This window comes from Tenrec ecaudatus, chromosome 2 (genome assembly GCF_050624435.1).
Source record: "Tenrec ecaudatus isolate mTenEca1 chromosome 2, mTenEca1.hap1, whole genome shotgun sequence".
Taxonomy (NCBI): Eukaryota; Metazoa; Chordata; class Mammalia; order Afrosoricida; family Tenrecidae; genus Tenrec; species Tenrec ecaudatus.
Window position 1 is genome coordinate 219241623 of NC_134531.1, and position 17048 is coordinate 219258670.

Genomic DNA, 17048 nt, shown 5'->3' on the forward strand with positions numbered 1-17048 from the left:
GAAACTGTGCTGACTTGATTGATTCCCTGAATTGTCTTATTTCTTATGCGTGGCACAAACAGTTAGCACTTATCTACTAACCTAAAGGTTGGCGTTTAGAATCATTCCAAAGATACTTTGGAAGAAAGGTATGGCGTTTTACTTTTGAATGATTGCAGCCAATGGAAACCCTACGGAGAACAATTCTCCTCTGATACACATGAGTTGTCATGAGTTAGAACTGGCTCAATGGTAACTTTACCCTTTCTTATATTAATGACGTCCACATGACTTCTAATCTATAGTATGGAATTCATATCATCAGTAGATACTGGGTACTTGATGAAATAAAAAGCAGAGATATAAATGATGTAAGGTTGGGTGAACCTTCTCTCTAGAGATAAGCCCATATCCCTCTGACTCACTCAAAGAAAATAGCGGTTTAAATGCCTTTCCTAATATTACTAAGAAGCATAGTTCTATGAAGATGAAATGCTTGAACTCCTTCCTTCTTGAGGATGAATAGGAGTTGCTTGTCTATGAAAGAGGTGGGGCGAGGGTTGTCTGGGTGGAGAAGAAATTGTGCTCCAAGGCTGTAATGATATTATAGAATTGACAACAATTCGGAGAAACAGCCAACAGGGGCATCCATGAAGGCCGGTGCACATCCTGAAGAATTACAGTTATTTTTGGTAGGTGACACAGAGTCTATGGGAAGGATTGATCAGGGAAATATCATAATTAGGCCTGAAATTTTGAAAAAGTTCTTTTTTATCATGGCAAGAATCGACAGGAATTGGAGGTGGGTGGAGGAAACGGAGAGAAAAGTTTGAAGCCGATGGACGTCAACATTAGGTATTAAAATGGGCCTAGTGTTCAGTTGGGAGCCCTGGTAGCTTAGTGGGTACGTGTTGGGTTATGAACCTCAAGGTCAGCAGTTCAAAACCACCAGCAGCTCCATGGGAGAAAGGGTTTCTACTCTCATAAAGTGTTACAGTCTCAAACAAAACAAAAATCAGTTACAGTCTTGGGAACTCGTAGCTGCAGTTCTACTCTGTCCTTTACGGTTGCAATGAGGTGCAGGAATCAACTCAATGGCCATGCACAAGTTTTGAGTGTTCAGTTGCAATCAGAGTAAATGCACAGTCTTTCATTAACACCAAATCCTGGCTGAATACATTCTTCTTTTTACACTTGTCATTGCAATTAGATGAAAGGTTTCCATAGCAGATAAGAGTTTCACATTTAACACTTTATACACATTCTGATCGAGCAAGTCCTTATATCTATTATCACCTACCCCATTTCCTCCCTGTGTTTCTTGTTTCCATTACTTCTGATTTCCTAACTCTTTGAACTTGGGTAAAGGCTGACCTTTTGATCTTCCATCATTGATTATTCTAATGTAGAGGCGAGTTCAATTTTAGACTTGAAGGTTGACCTCTATAGTCTTGGGGTCCCACTAGTTTCTACTGACCAATACGTCTCGTCTCTTTTATGATTTCTAGTTCAGTTCCACATTTCCTTCTCACTGTCTTCAGGACCTTCTAAAGGGATCCCTTTCAGAGTATTGGGCAGTGGTAGCCAGAGACCACCTAGTTCTTCTGGTTCCGGGGTTATCTGATCTCACTGATATTTGTGTGATCTATAAATCTATTTGACTAATGGTTTCCATGTGGCTTGCAATTGTTGTCACTCTTCTTTCGCCTGGAGGGGCAGAGACCAGCAGTTGAATGGTAGACAGCTGCTCATAAGCTTTTAAAACCTCAGGTGCTACTCACCAAAGTAGGATGTAGAACAACGTCCTTGTGGACTGTTCTGCCAGTTGACCTTGGTGTTCCCCACGACAATGATCCTGAGGACCCAGGCCCAGCAATTTGTCCTCTCAAGGTTTTACATTGTGTCAGACTTTTTCATGAATTTCCCCCTGCATGTTCCACCACATGCATAGATTTGTGTGCATATATTTGTAGCAAATAAATCTACGGATATATTTATAGCCAAAGGAAATCACATATACAACTATCCTCTGCCAAAGACATTTAGAGATATGGTTATAGATGTAATTTGCCACATTCTTCTGATGGTGGCTTCATATCACATTTTCTTTACCATTCATTTTCCAAAGATGCTATGCAACGCAAATGAGATAAAAGGATCAAAGTAGGTGTTCAACCAATACAACTTCTAAGGGCAGCTCTATAAGGACGATATTCTGGATAAAGCAGAAAAAAACACCAAAGATCTCGTCACCAGCGCCATTATGGAGTAATGGCAAGAGGAACAGATAATGATGGGAAAATCATGGAGCATTTTACTTTTCTAATATTAGAGGAATCCACAATTCGGACACCTTTTTGTTGAAGCCCAGACAGGATTCTGCATCATGAAGCCATTGTGCGTTGCCAGAGAAGGAGCCTGCTGGCACCGTGGGTTATTTGGTTGCTTGTTAGCCACAGGTGGGTGCTTCAAACTCACCAGTTGTTCCAAGGTAGAAAATTGAGGTTTTCTGCTCCATAAAGACTTACAGGCTTGAAACCCTGCAGAGGGGCACAAAGAGTCGGAGTCAACCTAATGGAAATGCGTGTGTGCGCGCTTGTTTTGTCACTAGGTGCTTCTAGAAGCAGGACTATGCTGGAATAATATATGCTAGCTAGGGAATGGTTGCCAAGTGGGAAGAGAGTTGAGGGTCACATTGTACTTATTATGGTACCCCACATTCCTAATGGTATGGTGGGCACATTGTAGTCATACATGAAATATTAATAAAACAGTGGAAACAACCTAAATACTCACCAACAAATGAGCAGATGGTACCTGTCAGACCTGTCTACCCTGTCACATAGAGTGGCTATGAGTTGAAATCCACTCAATGGCAATGAGTTGAAGCAAAAGCAATCAGGCATTCCTACACTCACACAAAAGAAAATATGGTGTATGCACACACGGACTATTACTCCGTATTGAGAGGGATGAAGTACTAGAAGGTGGGTGAGCCTCAAGAACATGCCCAGTGAGAAATGTCACCAAAGCACAGATAGAATGTGACCTCACATGCATAAAGTAGACAGCTCTATGGACCCCGAAGCTGGGCAGTGGTTACTAGAGGGGTGTGTGTCGGGGGGGGGGAGGGGAGCAGCTACTGTTTTGTCCATGCTGGTTGTTGTTGGTGGTGGTGGAATGATTCGGAAAAGGATCACGATTATGGTTGTGCAATCGGAAGAATGTAATCCATGCCTTTGACTATTACATGGGAAACTTGTTGAGTTAGATAATGCTTTGCATGTATATTTTTACCACAATAAAAAAATGAATACAAGCACATCATGGATTACTTAGCTGACTGCCATTTCTAATTTTCTTTTCACTCTGAAATCACACAACTGCATTCATTCACGCTGAGCTCAACGAATCCATTTGGGAGCAATCGTGAATGCCTTTCTTATTCTTGGTCATTTACAAAACACAGGCTGACTCCTGAGCTTGGGAACCTTTCTGTTCTTTTCGCCTTCTTTTTTTGTTGTTGGTCGAGATTGGGAAGTAGAATTCTGAATGGATAAAAATTCATTCTTGGTCCCAGGGCTCTTTTAGAAGGTAATTCTGACCACCAGTTGCACACAGACGATTGGTAATTTGGCCCCAGCTTGATTTCCTCAGAAGCTGTCATCTCACACACCCAGAGAACATGAGGGGACATAAACGAGGGGATCCATTTCTAGTGGCAAATGCTAAATGAGTCACTTTCCAAAAACGATCCTTGCTATGGTAATAACAGCCCATGCATTTTCTTTCATTTTTGTTTATAAGTGTGTGTCAAGCCTCCATGAATTATCGTGCATAAATTTGCATGTGTTTTGGTGACAGATATATTTTCCTAATGGAGTAACACCATGGTAAGCAAAAGCAGGCGCCATGGTAGTATCGTGGTTACATGTGGGCTGCTAAGCCAAAAGGTGAGCAATTTGAAACCACCATCTGCTCCATGGGAAAAAGTCGAGGCTTTCTAGTCCTACAAAGAGTTAGTCTGGGACACTCACAAGGACAATTCTACCCAGTCCTATAGAGGCGCTGAGTTGAAATCCACCCAGCGGCAGTGAGTTGATGTAAAAGCAATCACATATTCATATACTCACACAAAACCTCACTGCCATCGAGTCAATTCTGACTCTTAGTGCCCTGTAGGACAGGGTCCAACTGCCCCTGTGGGTTTCTGAGACTAGAACTCTTTACCAGAGTAGAAAACCTCCTTTTTCTCCCAAGGAGTGGCTAGTGGTTTCGAACTTCTGACCCCGCAGTTAGGAACTCTCTACATGAGCCCTATGCATAGTAGGAGCCCTCCACCACTGGGGCTTCTAATTCATAGCCTAAGTATGAATATTAAAAAAGATTAAATAAACAGCAACTAGTTACCATCTAGTTAATTAAGACCCAATGCATTAGAGTAGAATTATCCTTCTTAGTTTTTCTTCTTCTGTGTGAAGTTGCATTTCCTTTATTTAAAACTTTTATTGTGAATCGGATGGAAGTTTGCTTGGCACATCACTTTTCCATTCAACACTTCATATACATTTTATTTCATATTAATTGCAATCCCCATCATATGACATCACGTGTACACTCCTGCCCCGAGTTCCCTGTTCCTGTTCCTCCTTCTTTCCAAATCTTTCTGAACTGTGTCCTTGGATAAATGGTGCCCTTTAAAAAAAATCTCAAATGGCCGATTATGCCTACCTACCTGGCATTACTGTTCCTCTCAGATGTCTCTCAAGGGGTTGGAATTGAGCAGTCGGGTGAGCTCAGTTCCAGACTTGAAGGGTGACAAAGGCCTTGGTGTTAGGGGTTCTGTCAGTCTCTATCTGACCAATAAAATTTATAATTTTGTAAATTTCTTTATGATTTAAAACTTTGTTCCATAATTTTCTTCCACTCTATTTAGGACTTTCTAATGTGGTCCCTCTCAGAACAGCCTGTAGTTTTAGTCAAGTACCATCTATTTCTTCTGGTCTTAGGTTTAAATCAATTACTATTTTAAGGCACAAAATAAGCACAATATGTATTTCTGGATAAAAATGACTAATGATTATTTGTGTAATCTGGAAGAACCAATGAGCTAAAAAGTATTGCTGCAAAATCATATTGTACCACCTGCCATGAGGTCCATTCCAACTCATTGATACCCTGTAGGACAGGGTAGAACTGTTCCTTCGGGTTTCCCAGGCTGTAAATATTTTTGATAGCAAAAAGCCTCATCTTTGTCCCACAGAGTGCCTAGTGGGTTCAATCTGCTGACCTTGTTGTTAGCAGCCCAGTATATAACCCCACATACCATCAGGATTCCTTACAAAAATCATAAAAACCTTTAGGAAACAAGAGTTTCAAACTGTATGTTATTGTTTTTCTACATATTCTCTATCTAGGTTTATACAGGTCTGAAAGCAGTGGCACCCCCTCTGTTACCCTTCCCCAGTGCAAGGGCCTTCTGGACGGAGTACAACTCAGTGTAAAACACACGCAAACAAAAATGCTCACAACTGGACCAACAGGCAACATCATGCTACATGGAGAAAAGACTGAGCTGTAAAGGATTTGATCTTGTTTGGATGTACAGCCAATGCTCATTGAAACAGCAGTCAAAAAGCCAGATGATGAATTGCTTTGGATAAATATGCTGCAGAATGGCTCTTTAAAATGTTGAGGAGCCGGGATATCACTTTCAGGCTAAGGTGTGCCTGACCCAAGCCATAGTATTTTAAATCGTTTCCTCTGCTTGTGAAACTTGGACGTTAAAGAAGGAATTAGACATTGAATGAGAAGAATGAATATATTTGAATTACGGTGCTGATGAAGAACGTTCCAAGTGGCACAGAGTGCCAAAAGAACAAACAAATCTGCCTTGGAAGAAGCATGGCCAGAATATCCCTTAAAAACAAGGACAGTAGCGCTGTGTCTCACATACTTTGGACATGTTATCAGGAGAGGCCAGTCCTTTGAAAAGGTCATCATTCTTGGTAAAATAGAAGATTAGTGAAACAGAGGAAGTGCTTGGGAGATAGATTGATTGACACAGTAGCTGTAACAATGGACTCAAACAATTGTGCGGATGGTCCGGGACCAGGAGGTGTTCACTCTGTTATACGCAGGATCACTGTGAGTTGGAATGGACTCGATGGCATTTAAAACAACAACCCTGCCCCAGAGCATTGTGCACTGTTGGATTTACTCCACATCAACTGACCATTTTAGGATGTTTAGGGAACCAAAAGTCATGTTCCTTATAAATATGCTTTGAGTGCTGGGAACACACAAAAGGGGCGCGATGAGGGCTGCCTGGTGCATGGGGTAAGGTGCCAATGAGATTATCATGAGGCAGACCTTGCTAGGCTCAGAGAGAGCAGATGCAGTGTCATGATGGAAATAAATCCTCTGGGACACCTTGACTGGCTTTTTTCTCACTAATGCACATTTCGATTTTCTTGAAACCTTCTTTATAACATGTCCCACAACCATCCTGTTCTTCAAGAAAATCTATCAAAATTCCCCTTTGGAGATCCCAAAATAAACACTTGCCATAACCTTCTGAACTGACCTCTCTGCTTGGAATTTAACTGGGCCCAGGCACATTTCTTCAGAAGCTTCTGTTCGGATTAGATTTTTGCCTTTGAAATCTCCTAATGAGACTCAGACAAATGCATTACTGTGAGATCTTGTCTGCAGCTGTCCCCAGGAAACGTTCACCAGAGATCTCCACACAGTGCTCCTGCTCATTGTTCTTATCAAACAAGGGCAATATTTAGAAGATTTGATGGAAAATCATTAAGCATCCACCTTACACTCCTAATTTAGTTCTTTCCCTCCTCTTCCTCCTCCTCCTCCTCTCCGTCTTCTTCTTGCTTCTTAAAAAAATCTTTAAGTGGCACCAGTTTTCTTCAGTTAACAATGTAAAAAAGACAGCATTGACACAGTTAAATTCCAGGACCCCAATTTCTTAGGGGCGGACTAAATGTCTACTCTCATGGCTAACAAAAAGTCTTTACCTTGATAGACCTTATGGTAAAATATAAAGCTTATATTAAAATTTTTAACCTTTTAATTCAATTTTCTACAACTTTTGAAGTCATCTCATAACCCCCTCCCCCAGGTTTCCTTAATTTTTAAAATAAAAAAACCCCAATTTTATTGACCTAACTCACGGGCCATACAATCCAATGGTTTAAACATATTAGAAAGAGTTATGCAATCATCACCACAGCCAATTCTAGAACATTTTCTATATTATTGTACTCATTGTTACTAGCTCCCAATCTTCCCCATACCCTAAAACAATATTAATCCAGTTACTGTATCTATAGCCTTATTTATTCTGGATTTCATATAAAGACAAACAAACAAAAGCAAGCAAACAAACAAAAGCACCCCGACAACAGTAACAAAACAGAGATGACACAGAAGAAAGAACACTTTATTTTCAGTTGACATAATCATGCATATATAGAAAACCCCAAAGATTTGATTTAAAAATTGCTGGAATTGGGAGGAAGGGAAAAAAAGAGGAGCGGATCCCCAAGGTTGTTGTTTTGTTTTCTTTTGTTGCTTTGTTTTGCTCTGTCTTGTTTTTTTGTGTGTGCATATTATTATCTCTGCAGGTCTATCTAGATAAGATAGGCTGGATGAAAAATCTGGAGGAGGAAACAACAGGACCGATGATTCAAGGGGGACATGGGAGAAAGGGAGGTGAGGGAAAGGAAGTTGTTTTAACCAACCCAGGGACAAGGGAACAACAAGTGATCCAACATCATCAGCAAGTAGGGTGTAGGAGGTCTGACAGGGATTGATCAAGGGCAATGTAACTGACAGGAATTATTGAAACCCAAATGAAGGCTGAGCATGATAGTGGGACAAGAGGAAAGTAAAAGGAAATACAGGAAGGAACTAGGTGGCAAAGGGCATTTATAGAGGTCTAAATACAGGCATGTACATATGTAAATATATTTATATATGAGCATGCGGAAATAGATCTATGTGCATATATTTATAGGTTTAGTATTAAGGTAGCAGATGGACATTGGGCCTCCACTCAAGTACTCCCTCAATGCAAGAACACTTTGTTCTATTAAACTGGCATTCCATGATGCTCACCTTCCCAATATAATCACTGAAGACAAAGTGGGTGAATAAGCAAATGTGGTAAAGAAAGCTGATGGTGCCCACCTATCAAAAGATATAGCATATGGGGTCTTAAAGGGTTGAAGGCAAACAAATGGCCATCTAGCTGAGAAGCAACAAAGGCCACTTGGACAAAGCACACCAGTCTGTGTGCTCATGAGGTGTCGATGGGATCAGGTATCAGGCATCAAAGAACAAAAACCATATCATTGTGAATGAGGCGGGGGTGGGGGGGGAGTGTGGAGTTGAGTCCCAAAGGCCATTTGTGGGCAACTGGATATCCCCTTACAGAAGGGTCTCAGGGAGAAGACGAGCCAGTCAGGGTGCAGTGTAGCAACAATGAAACATACAACATTCCTCCAGTTCTTAAATGCTTCCTCCCAGACACTATCATGATCCCAACTCTACCTTATAAATGTGGTTAGACTAGAGGATATACACTGGAAACACAGGGAATCCAGGACAGATGAACCCTTCAGGACCAGTGGTGAGAGTGGTGATACTGGGAGGGTAGAGGGAAGGTGGGTAGAAAGGGGAAATTGATTACAAGAATCTACATATAACCTCCTCCCGGGGGGACGGACAACAGAAAAGTGTGGGTGCAGGGAGATGCCGGGCAGTGTAAGACATGACAAAATAATAAAAATGTATAAATTATCAAGAGTTCATGGGAGGGGGGTGGAATGAGGAGCTGATACCAAGGACTTAAGAGGAGAGCAAATATTTTGAAGAACGATGAGGGCAACGAAAGTAAAAATGTGCTTGACAAAATTGATGTATGGTATGGATTGTGATAAGAGTTACCTGAGCCCCCAATAAAATGTTTCAAAAAATTTATCCCTATTTTTTCATGAATGATCCTTATGGTTCTAGGGTTAATATTTAGGTCTTGAATCAATCTTGAGTTCATTTTTGAATGTGATGTGAGGTAGGGGTCCTGTTTCATGCTTTTGCATGTGGAGATGCAAATTTTCCAGCATTATTTATTGCAAACGCTATCTCATCCCAATCAATGTGTTTTAGTCCTTTATTAAAAATCAGGTGTCTGTAGATGCTTGGCTGTATTTCTGGGCTCTCTGCTTTAATCTATTTGTCTACATATCTATCTTGACACCAGTAAACACGCTCTCATTACTGAGGCTGTATAAAAGGTTTTCCAATCAGGGAGTAAAAGGCCCCCTAATTTTGTTGTTGTTTTTTAATATTATTTTTGTTTATCTGTTGCTTTCCTTTTCATTTAAGGTTTGTGAATCGTTTTTCCATTTCTTGGAAGAATTGTGCTGGGACTTGAATCAGAATTACATTGAATTTATAGAGTGTTTTTGGTAATAATGGCATTTTCATTATACTACGTTCTCATATACATGAGCATGGGGCATTATTCCATTTGTGTTAGTATCTTGGATTCTTATAAAGTATTTTATCATTTTCTTTGTGGGCGGGAGGAAGCATTTAAGCATTAGAGGAAAGTTGTATCTTTCATTGTTGCTACACTGCATGTTGACTGGCTCATCTCCTCCCCTCAACCCTTCTGTAAAAGGGTGTCCAGTTATCTACAGATGGCCTTTGGGTCTTTACTCTGCACTTCCTCTCATTTACAGTGATTTTTTTTTTTGTTCTTTGATGCCTGATACCTGATCCCTTCACCCCGTGGTCACACAGGCTGGTGTGCTTCTTCCATGTGGACTTTGTTGCTTCTGAGATAAATGGCTGCTTGTTTCCTTTCAAGCCTTTAAGACCCTATATGCTATATCTTTTGGTAGCTGGGTACCATCAGTTTTCTTCACTACATTTGCTTATGCACACATTTGTCTTCAGTGATCATATTGGGCAGGTGGGCACAGAATGATACGATTTTTTGTTCTCTGGTGCCTGATACCTGGTCAAGAGGGATAAATTTAAGGACCATAAAAGAAAGCATAAATACACTACCATACATAAGGAAAACACTCACATTACAGAAGACAAATAGAGGGATGGGGCTTTCTAAAATATGACATTTATGTATATTAGAAAACTTCATTCAAGGAATAAAAAGAGAACCCACAGATTGAGGAAAAAAAAATTGGCAATGATATGTCAAGTAGTATTGCCAAACATCTGATATGAGGAGCCGTGGTGGCGTAGTGGTTACGCACTGGGCTACTGACTGTGAGATCAGCAGTTCAAAGCCACCAGTTTTCTAACTCCGTTAAAAGTCATCGTCTCGGATACTCACAGGTGTAGTTCTACCCTTTCCTATAGGGTCTGTCTGAATCAGCATTCATTTGATGACAGTGAGCTTGAGGATATTAGATCCAGGGATAATTAATACAAATCTATAGAAAAACTATAATACCTTAATCAGAAAACACAAATAGCCCAATAAAAAATTTGGGCACAAGACATAATATACACAGGTATATGAAGAAATGTCTCACTCATTAGCTAAGAGAGCAACGAATTTAAACAGCAAGGTGATAACGCCTCACCCCAACATTCTTCACAAAATTAAATAATAATAACAACAACAACAACAACAACAAACTCAGAAAATGCAAGCACTGCACAGGACGTGGAGATTGGAGCACGCATACACTGCTGGTGGGATTGCAGAATTGCATTACATGGACAGTGTGGAAAACAGTATGGTGCTTCTTTAAACAGATGCAAATACAAATACCATATAACCCTGCAATCTCTCTCCTTGATATCTATACCCTAAAGAATAGAAAACAAAACATGAACAGACATAGGCACACCCATGTTCATTGCAGTAATTTTTATTATAGCAAAAAGATAGAAACAACCAAAAACCCTGTCTGTGGAGGAACGGATAAACAAACTCTGGTTCACGCACACCATGGACTGTTATGCACCCTTAAAAACAGTGATGAGTCCATCAAACACCTCACGGAGGACATTATGCTCAGCAAAGTTAGTCAATCTCATAAATATTTCATGGCACTACTATTATAAAGGAAAAACCTGGTTTTCACGCCAAAGGAAAGGAGTGAAGCATATGACAAGGTCAGGGAGCAGGAGGAGGCAGGCCAGGAAGGCAAGGAGGCAGCGAGGGTGAGAAAAGAGCACAGAGAAGAAATAGAAGGAAGAACCACAAGCACAGGGACTTCATTGGGTACTGTCATCATTTTGATGCAGTGGGTTGTGCAATTACATGTTCTATATTTTTTCTTTATATGCGCTATATAAAGGGGGGGAATTAGAAAAGTGAATAAAATTAGAGAGAGAGAGAGAGAGATAGATCAGTCTTAAAACCTTCCAGGTCTCAGTGATTGTAAAGGGAGGCAAAGTAAAATTGAAACGGACTTACACTCTTTTGTGGCACACAAGCCCGTTTCAAACAAATGAACAACCACAGAAAAGCATCAATCCAAAAGAAATCGGGAAAGAATAAAAACTGGAACCAATTTAATGAGTCCCCTCATTTTTGTTGTGGTTACTTGGTGTTGAGTCATGGCAGAGTTGTGTATGACACCACTTCTTCAGGATCATTGATGTGATTGAGTCCATTAAATACCTGTATAGCAAAGATTTCTGATGCAAGTTAGAGATGGCGGTATTGGAAAGTAGAAGGCACATGTGATGTTTCATCTTGGAGAACCTATACATGATCTAGAGATGGTCCACGTCTGGCTCTGGGAACCGAAAGAGAATCATGGGAATGGGCCAATGTCCATGTCTTGTGCAATGTAAATGGCTGCAACTGAAGAGATACCAAAGGTGAGAAAATTTCCAACAGTTAAGCGACTGTGTAACTTATAGTACAAACCAGGATCTTTTTGACAATAAAAGACAGCATAATAGTAATTATGCTGGAAAAAAGGCATAAACGTCCATTGACTCCCCCGCCCCATCCACCCACATCACCAAAAACATACACACATACTCACACAGACACTTATACATTTTACTAGTGTCATTAGAAAAAATTGCCACAGACCAGGCAGGACTAACTTTGGGACTCATACAAGCTCTTGATTCTCCGTATTGTGAAATGAGAGAGACCGTAAGCATCTTCCTATTTAATAACTTTGGAACCTCCCCAAATAGAGGAGATTTTTTTCTTTTTAAAATCATTTTATTGGGGGCTCATACAACTCTTATCACAATCCATCCATCCATCCATCCATCCATTATGTCAAGCACATTTGTACATTTGTTGCCATCATCATTCTCAAAACATTTTTTCTACTTGAGCCCCTGGTATTAGCTCCTCATAACTGATTTCCTCTTAAAAGGTGATGAGAGTGATCCTTTGATAGAATCCAAATTTCTACACAATTTCTTAAAAGTTCTAACACCTCTGTGCAGGTCTTTCTTGAGGAAGGCAACATAGTGTGGAAGCTGTATTCTTGAGCCTGGTATTGAAATACGAATGTTCCTCTAGCCATCACCGTGAAATATTAATTCATGATGGCACTGGAAGACCAAGACAAAATGGTAGGTATGATCACAGCGATCCCTGGATTATACAAGTGGAGAAAGCGGAAAAGGCCAATAGTTTGATATGTATATGTGATATGCAAGTATAGATATATATCAATAAAATAAAAAAATTGAAAGCATTGGCTCATTCTTTCAATCTATCTATAGGCTTGAGATTCTCCCCCTTGCTCCCACTGCCACACACACACACACACACACACACACACACACACACAGAGCCATCTACTTTCAGTTCATGGGGCCAATGGTAAGGTTGGTTTTTTTTGGGTCTAGTCTCTGTTTAATCATGGCGCTTCACCCTGCCTCCACTCTCACCACTTCTTAACCTTACATGCGCCTAATGTCAGAGGAAGCTTGATTTTGACTTGTACTTTTACTGACTACTTGAATGATTTTTAGTCTTCACTTTTGAAACAGAGGGAAATGGTCTGTACTTCTTATTCCCTACACACCCTAAATAAGACGAGCTATAATTTGAGTTGCCTTTAGTTATATGAGTCTTGTCTGCACTGGTGAATTCGATTTGTCATTGGCCTTCCATGCAAGAGCGGTGTCTGCCCTCACACCGCACACGTGCAGACTTATTTGCTCACAATCCTCTCTCTGAGTAATCATCTCACAGCAATACTTCCCTCCCTCATGACGGGAAAGAAATACATCATGCGGCAGTGTGACATTTTACATATGCATTACCCTATGTACCACATGGCTCAAAATACACAGTAAAATGTCCATATATCGAGCTATCTGAATGGTGGTAAATAGGCAAAGATTCAAGCAAAAGCAGCACTATCTACTAATGTCCTTTCCTTTCCAGGAAAGTTTCTGAATACACATTTTTGATAGAACTTTGGTGCCCTGAATTCAGAATCTTGCCATTTTATATTTGCTTTGAATTAGTGTGTGGGTCCTATGGTTGAAGTGTTTACCGTAAGGAGTGGTGTGAAATTAATGCCTAAAATTGTCAGAAGTCAATTTTAACTCATATAAAAGTTCTTTAAAAATGCTATTCAGTCCTGTGGGCTGGTGGAGGGAATGCAGCAAAATTGTTACAAACATCCAAGAAGAGAGCATGTTGAAAACGCAGGCAAGGTTTGGTGCTTTATGGTAGGGTCAGCATGCCCATTCCAGGTTCTGTGGAGCAGACTGTGGGAGAAGACATTTCTGGGGTTACATGGAAGGGCCTGAACCCTCCCAAATTGGAGTGAATCAAGAAGGGAGCACACCTGGATAAACAATCTGGAGGAAAAAACAGCTGCACTGATTGTTCCAGGGGGACACGGGAGAGAGGGTAAGGAAGTGGTGTTAACAAACTCAGGGACAAGGGAACAACAAGTCGCCCGAAATCAACTTCAAGGAGGGTGTAGGAGGCCTGGTAGGGCTTGAGCAAGGGTAATGTAACCGAGAGGAAATGCTGAAGCCCAAATGAAGGCTGAGCACGGTACTGGGACAAAACGAAAGTAAAAGGAAATAGAGGAAAGAACTCGGAGGTAAAGGGCACTTATGGAGGTCTAAATACAGGCATGTACATATGTAAATACACTTATTTATGATGATGAGGAAATAAATCTATGTGCATATATTTATAGGTTTAGTACTAAGGTAGCAGATGGACATTGGGCTTCCACTCAAGTACTCCCTCAATGCAAGAATACTTTGTTCTATTAAACTGGCATTCCATGGTGCTCACCTTCCTGATATGATCACTGAAGACAAATGTGTGCATAAGCAAATGCGGCGAAGAAAGCTGATGGTGCCCAGCTATTAAAAGATATAGTGTCTGGGGTCTTAAAGGGTTGAAGGTAAACAAGTGGCCATCTAGCTCAGAAGCAACCAAGCCACACGGAAGAAGCACACCAGCCTGTGTATTCATGAGGTGTCAAAGGGATCAGGTTTCAGGCATCAAAGAAGGAAAAACATATTATTGTGTGTTTGCCTTCTTGATATGATTGATGAGGACAAATGGGGGCATAAGCAAGTGTGGTGAAGAAAGCTGATAGTGCCCAGCTATCAAAAGGTATAGTGTTTGGGATCTTAAAGGCTTGAAGGTAAACAAGCGGTCATCTAGCACAGAAGCATCAAAGCCCAGGACATCCCCTTACAGAAGGGTCACGGGGAGGAGATGAGCCAGTTAGGGTGCAGTGTAGCAATGATGAAACATACAACTCTCCTCTAGTTCTTAAATGCTTCTCCCCCCCCCCCCAACCCCCACTATCATGATTCCAATTCTACCTTGCCAATCTGGCTGGACCAGAGGTTGTACACTGGTACAGATGGGAACTGGAAATACAGAGAATCCAGGACAGATGAACCCCTCAGGACCAGTAGTGAGAGTGGTGATACTTGACGGGTGGAGAGAAGGTGAGGTAGAAAGGGGGAATCGATTACAAGGATCTACATATAACCTCCTCCCTGGAGGATGGACAACCGAAAAGTGGGTGAAGGGAGATGCTAGACAGTGTAAGATACGACAAAATAAAAATGACTTGTAAATTATCAAGGGTTCATGAAGGAGGGGGGAGCGGGGAGGGAAGGGAAAAAGAGGAGCTGATGTCAAGGGCTCAAGTAGAAAGCAAATATTTTGAGAATGATGATGGCAATAAATGTACAAATGTGTTTGACACAATGGATGGATGTATGGATTGTGAAAAGCATGGTATGAGCCCCCAATAAAATGATTTAAAAAAGAAAATAGAGGCATGATCTTCTGAAAGTTCAATTGACACCAGTTTTCTTTTTTTGAAAGAGTGGCATTACTACCTGTTTTTGCCTAAAGAATGAAATACAAAGGAAATTTTTTGGATTTAGGGAAAAAATTTAAAAAGTCAAAATAGTGTTCTGTGTTTGTCTTGCAGTAAGTCATTCAGGAAACAGCAGCAGTATCCTGAATGTCAGGAGTGGTGGTGCCTAGTCCTGTCTGGGAACTTCCCTGCATGGACTTATTTCTCCTTTACCAGGCAGGGTTACATATCAGAGCATTTCACCTTCTGCTAATTGTTAGGGTTACTTTAAGTTTTGTGTGTCATTTATTAGGTCATTTTTTGGATCTGGCCATGCTCAAAAATGATTCCTATCTAAGTGAATGGTAACTGCCTCTTCATTTTAGGCTACTTTGACTTATGAACGATTCATATACAGGGGAAATCTGTGTTGAAAATTCGGAATAACTGACATAGACTAGACCTTATTTGTCATTGTATTCGGGGAAAAATCCTCTTACAACAGAAAAGCAAATATTTAGGTCTTGATTTTGGATGTAGAATTTTATTTTGTCCTTGAATCATAGCTAGAGAAAATGGAAGAAATACATTTTCTAATGAAACATGTTTTCATCAGATTTAAATTATAGAAAGTTCTCTGTCGCTCTCTGTTTTGTTCCTTGAAGCCCCCAAACTCAGTGCCTGGACCCGTTGTTGTTAGTGGGTGTCCAGTTGTCTATGACTCACAGTGGCCCTGTGCACAACATAACCCGTCATTGCCTGGTTCTTAGCCTCTGCATGATCACTGAGGTCTTTGAGTTCATGGTTGGGCTACTGTGTTAATCCATCTTATCAAAGGTTCCCATGGCTTCCCTCCACTTTACCAAATCCGATGTTCTTCTCTGGTTACTGGTCTTCCCAGTTGGCATGTCCAAAGTAAGTGAGTTGAAGTTGGGCCATTCTTACGTCTAAGAAGCACTCTGATTGTATTTCTTTTGAGACTGATATGTTTATTCTTTTGGCACTTCGTGCTCGACACAATAATTGTTGCCGGCACTGCATTTTGAGCGCATCGAGTCTTCTCTCTCTCTTTCATTGTCCAAGCTTAGCATGCACATGAGGGGACTGCAAAGACCATGGCTTGAGTCAGAGGATCTTAATCATCAAAGTGATATTCTAAGGCTTGACAATTTTAAAGAGGCCTTTTGTTGCATATTTCCCCAATGCAACGTGTCTAGTACACATTAAAGGTTTACTAATTATTTATCAAATAAAGTACTCCATGTAGTCTGTATGTTGTCCTGCTTTTCACTCCAGTGGTCACTAGGTGTCTCTGCGTATCCATGCTAGCTCTCCATGAATATGCATGCTCATTAATGAATGCGGATCAAACTGAGCAGGCTATGGAATGCTGCCCGAGCAACCCAGTGATCCTTTTTGTCTGGGCACAAGTGTCTCGACGCGAAACTATTTGTGTACACAGAGACATAAGACAAAGTTGGTGATGGGAATGTTGAGTTGTGGGGAAAGAAATAGACTATTCTCCTTTGGTCAGAATTAGAGGTGTGTCCTTCCCAATACTGGGCATGCTAGGACAATTTTATGGTCAGCTAATGTTTTCTCTAGTCAGGCATAGACTTTACCCATTTGCATGAATACACACTTATATGTGAGCACACACAGAGAGTGCAGGGCATGTTGTCATACAGTGTGCTAGATTCCCCTAAGTGTTGGTTGGGCAGGTGGTGTCTTTGATTG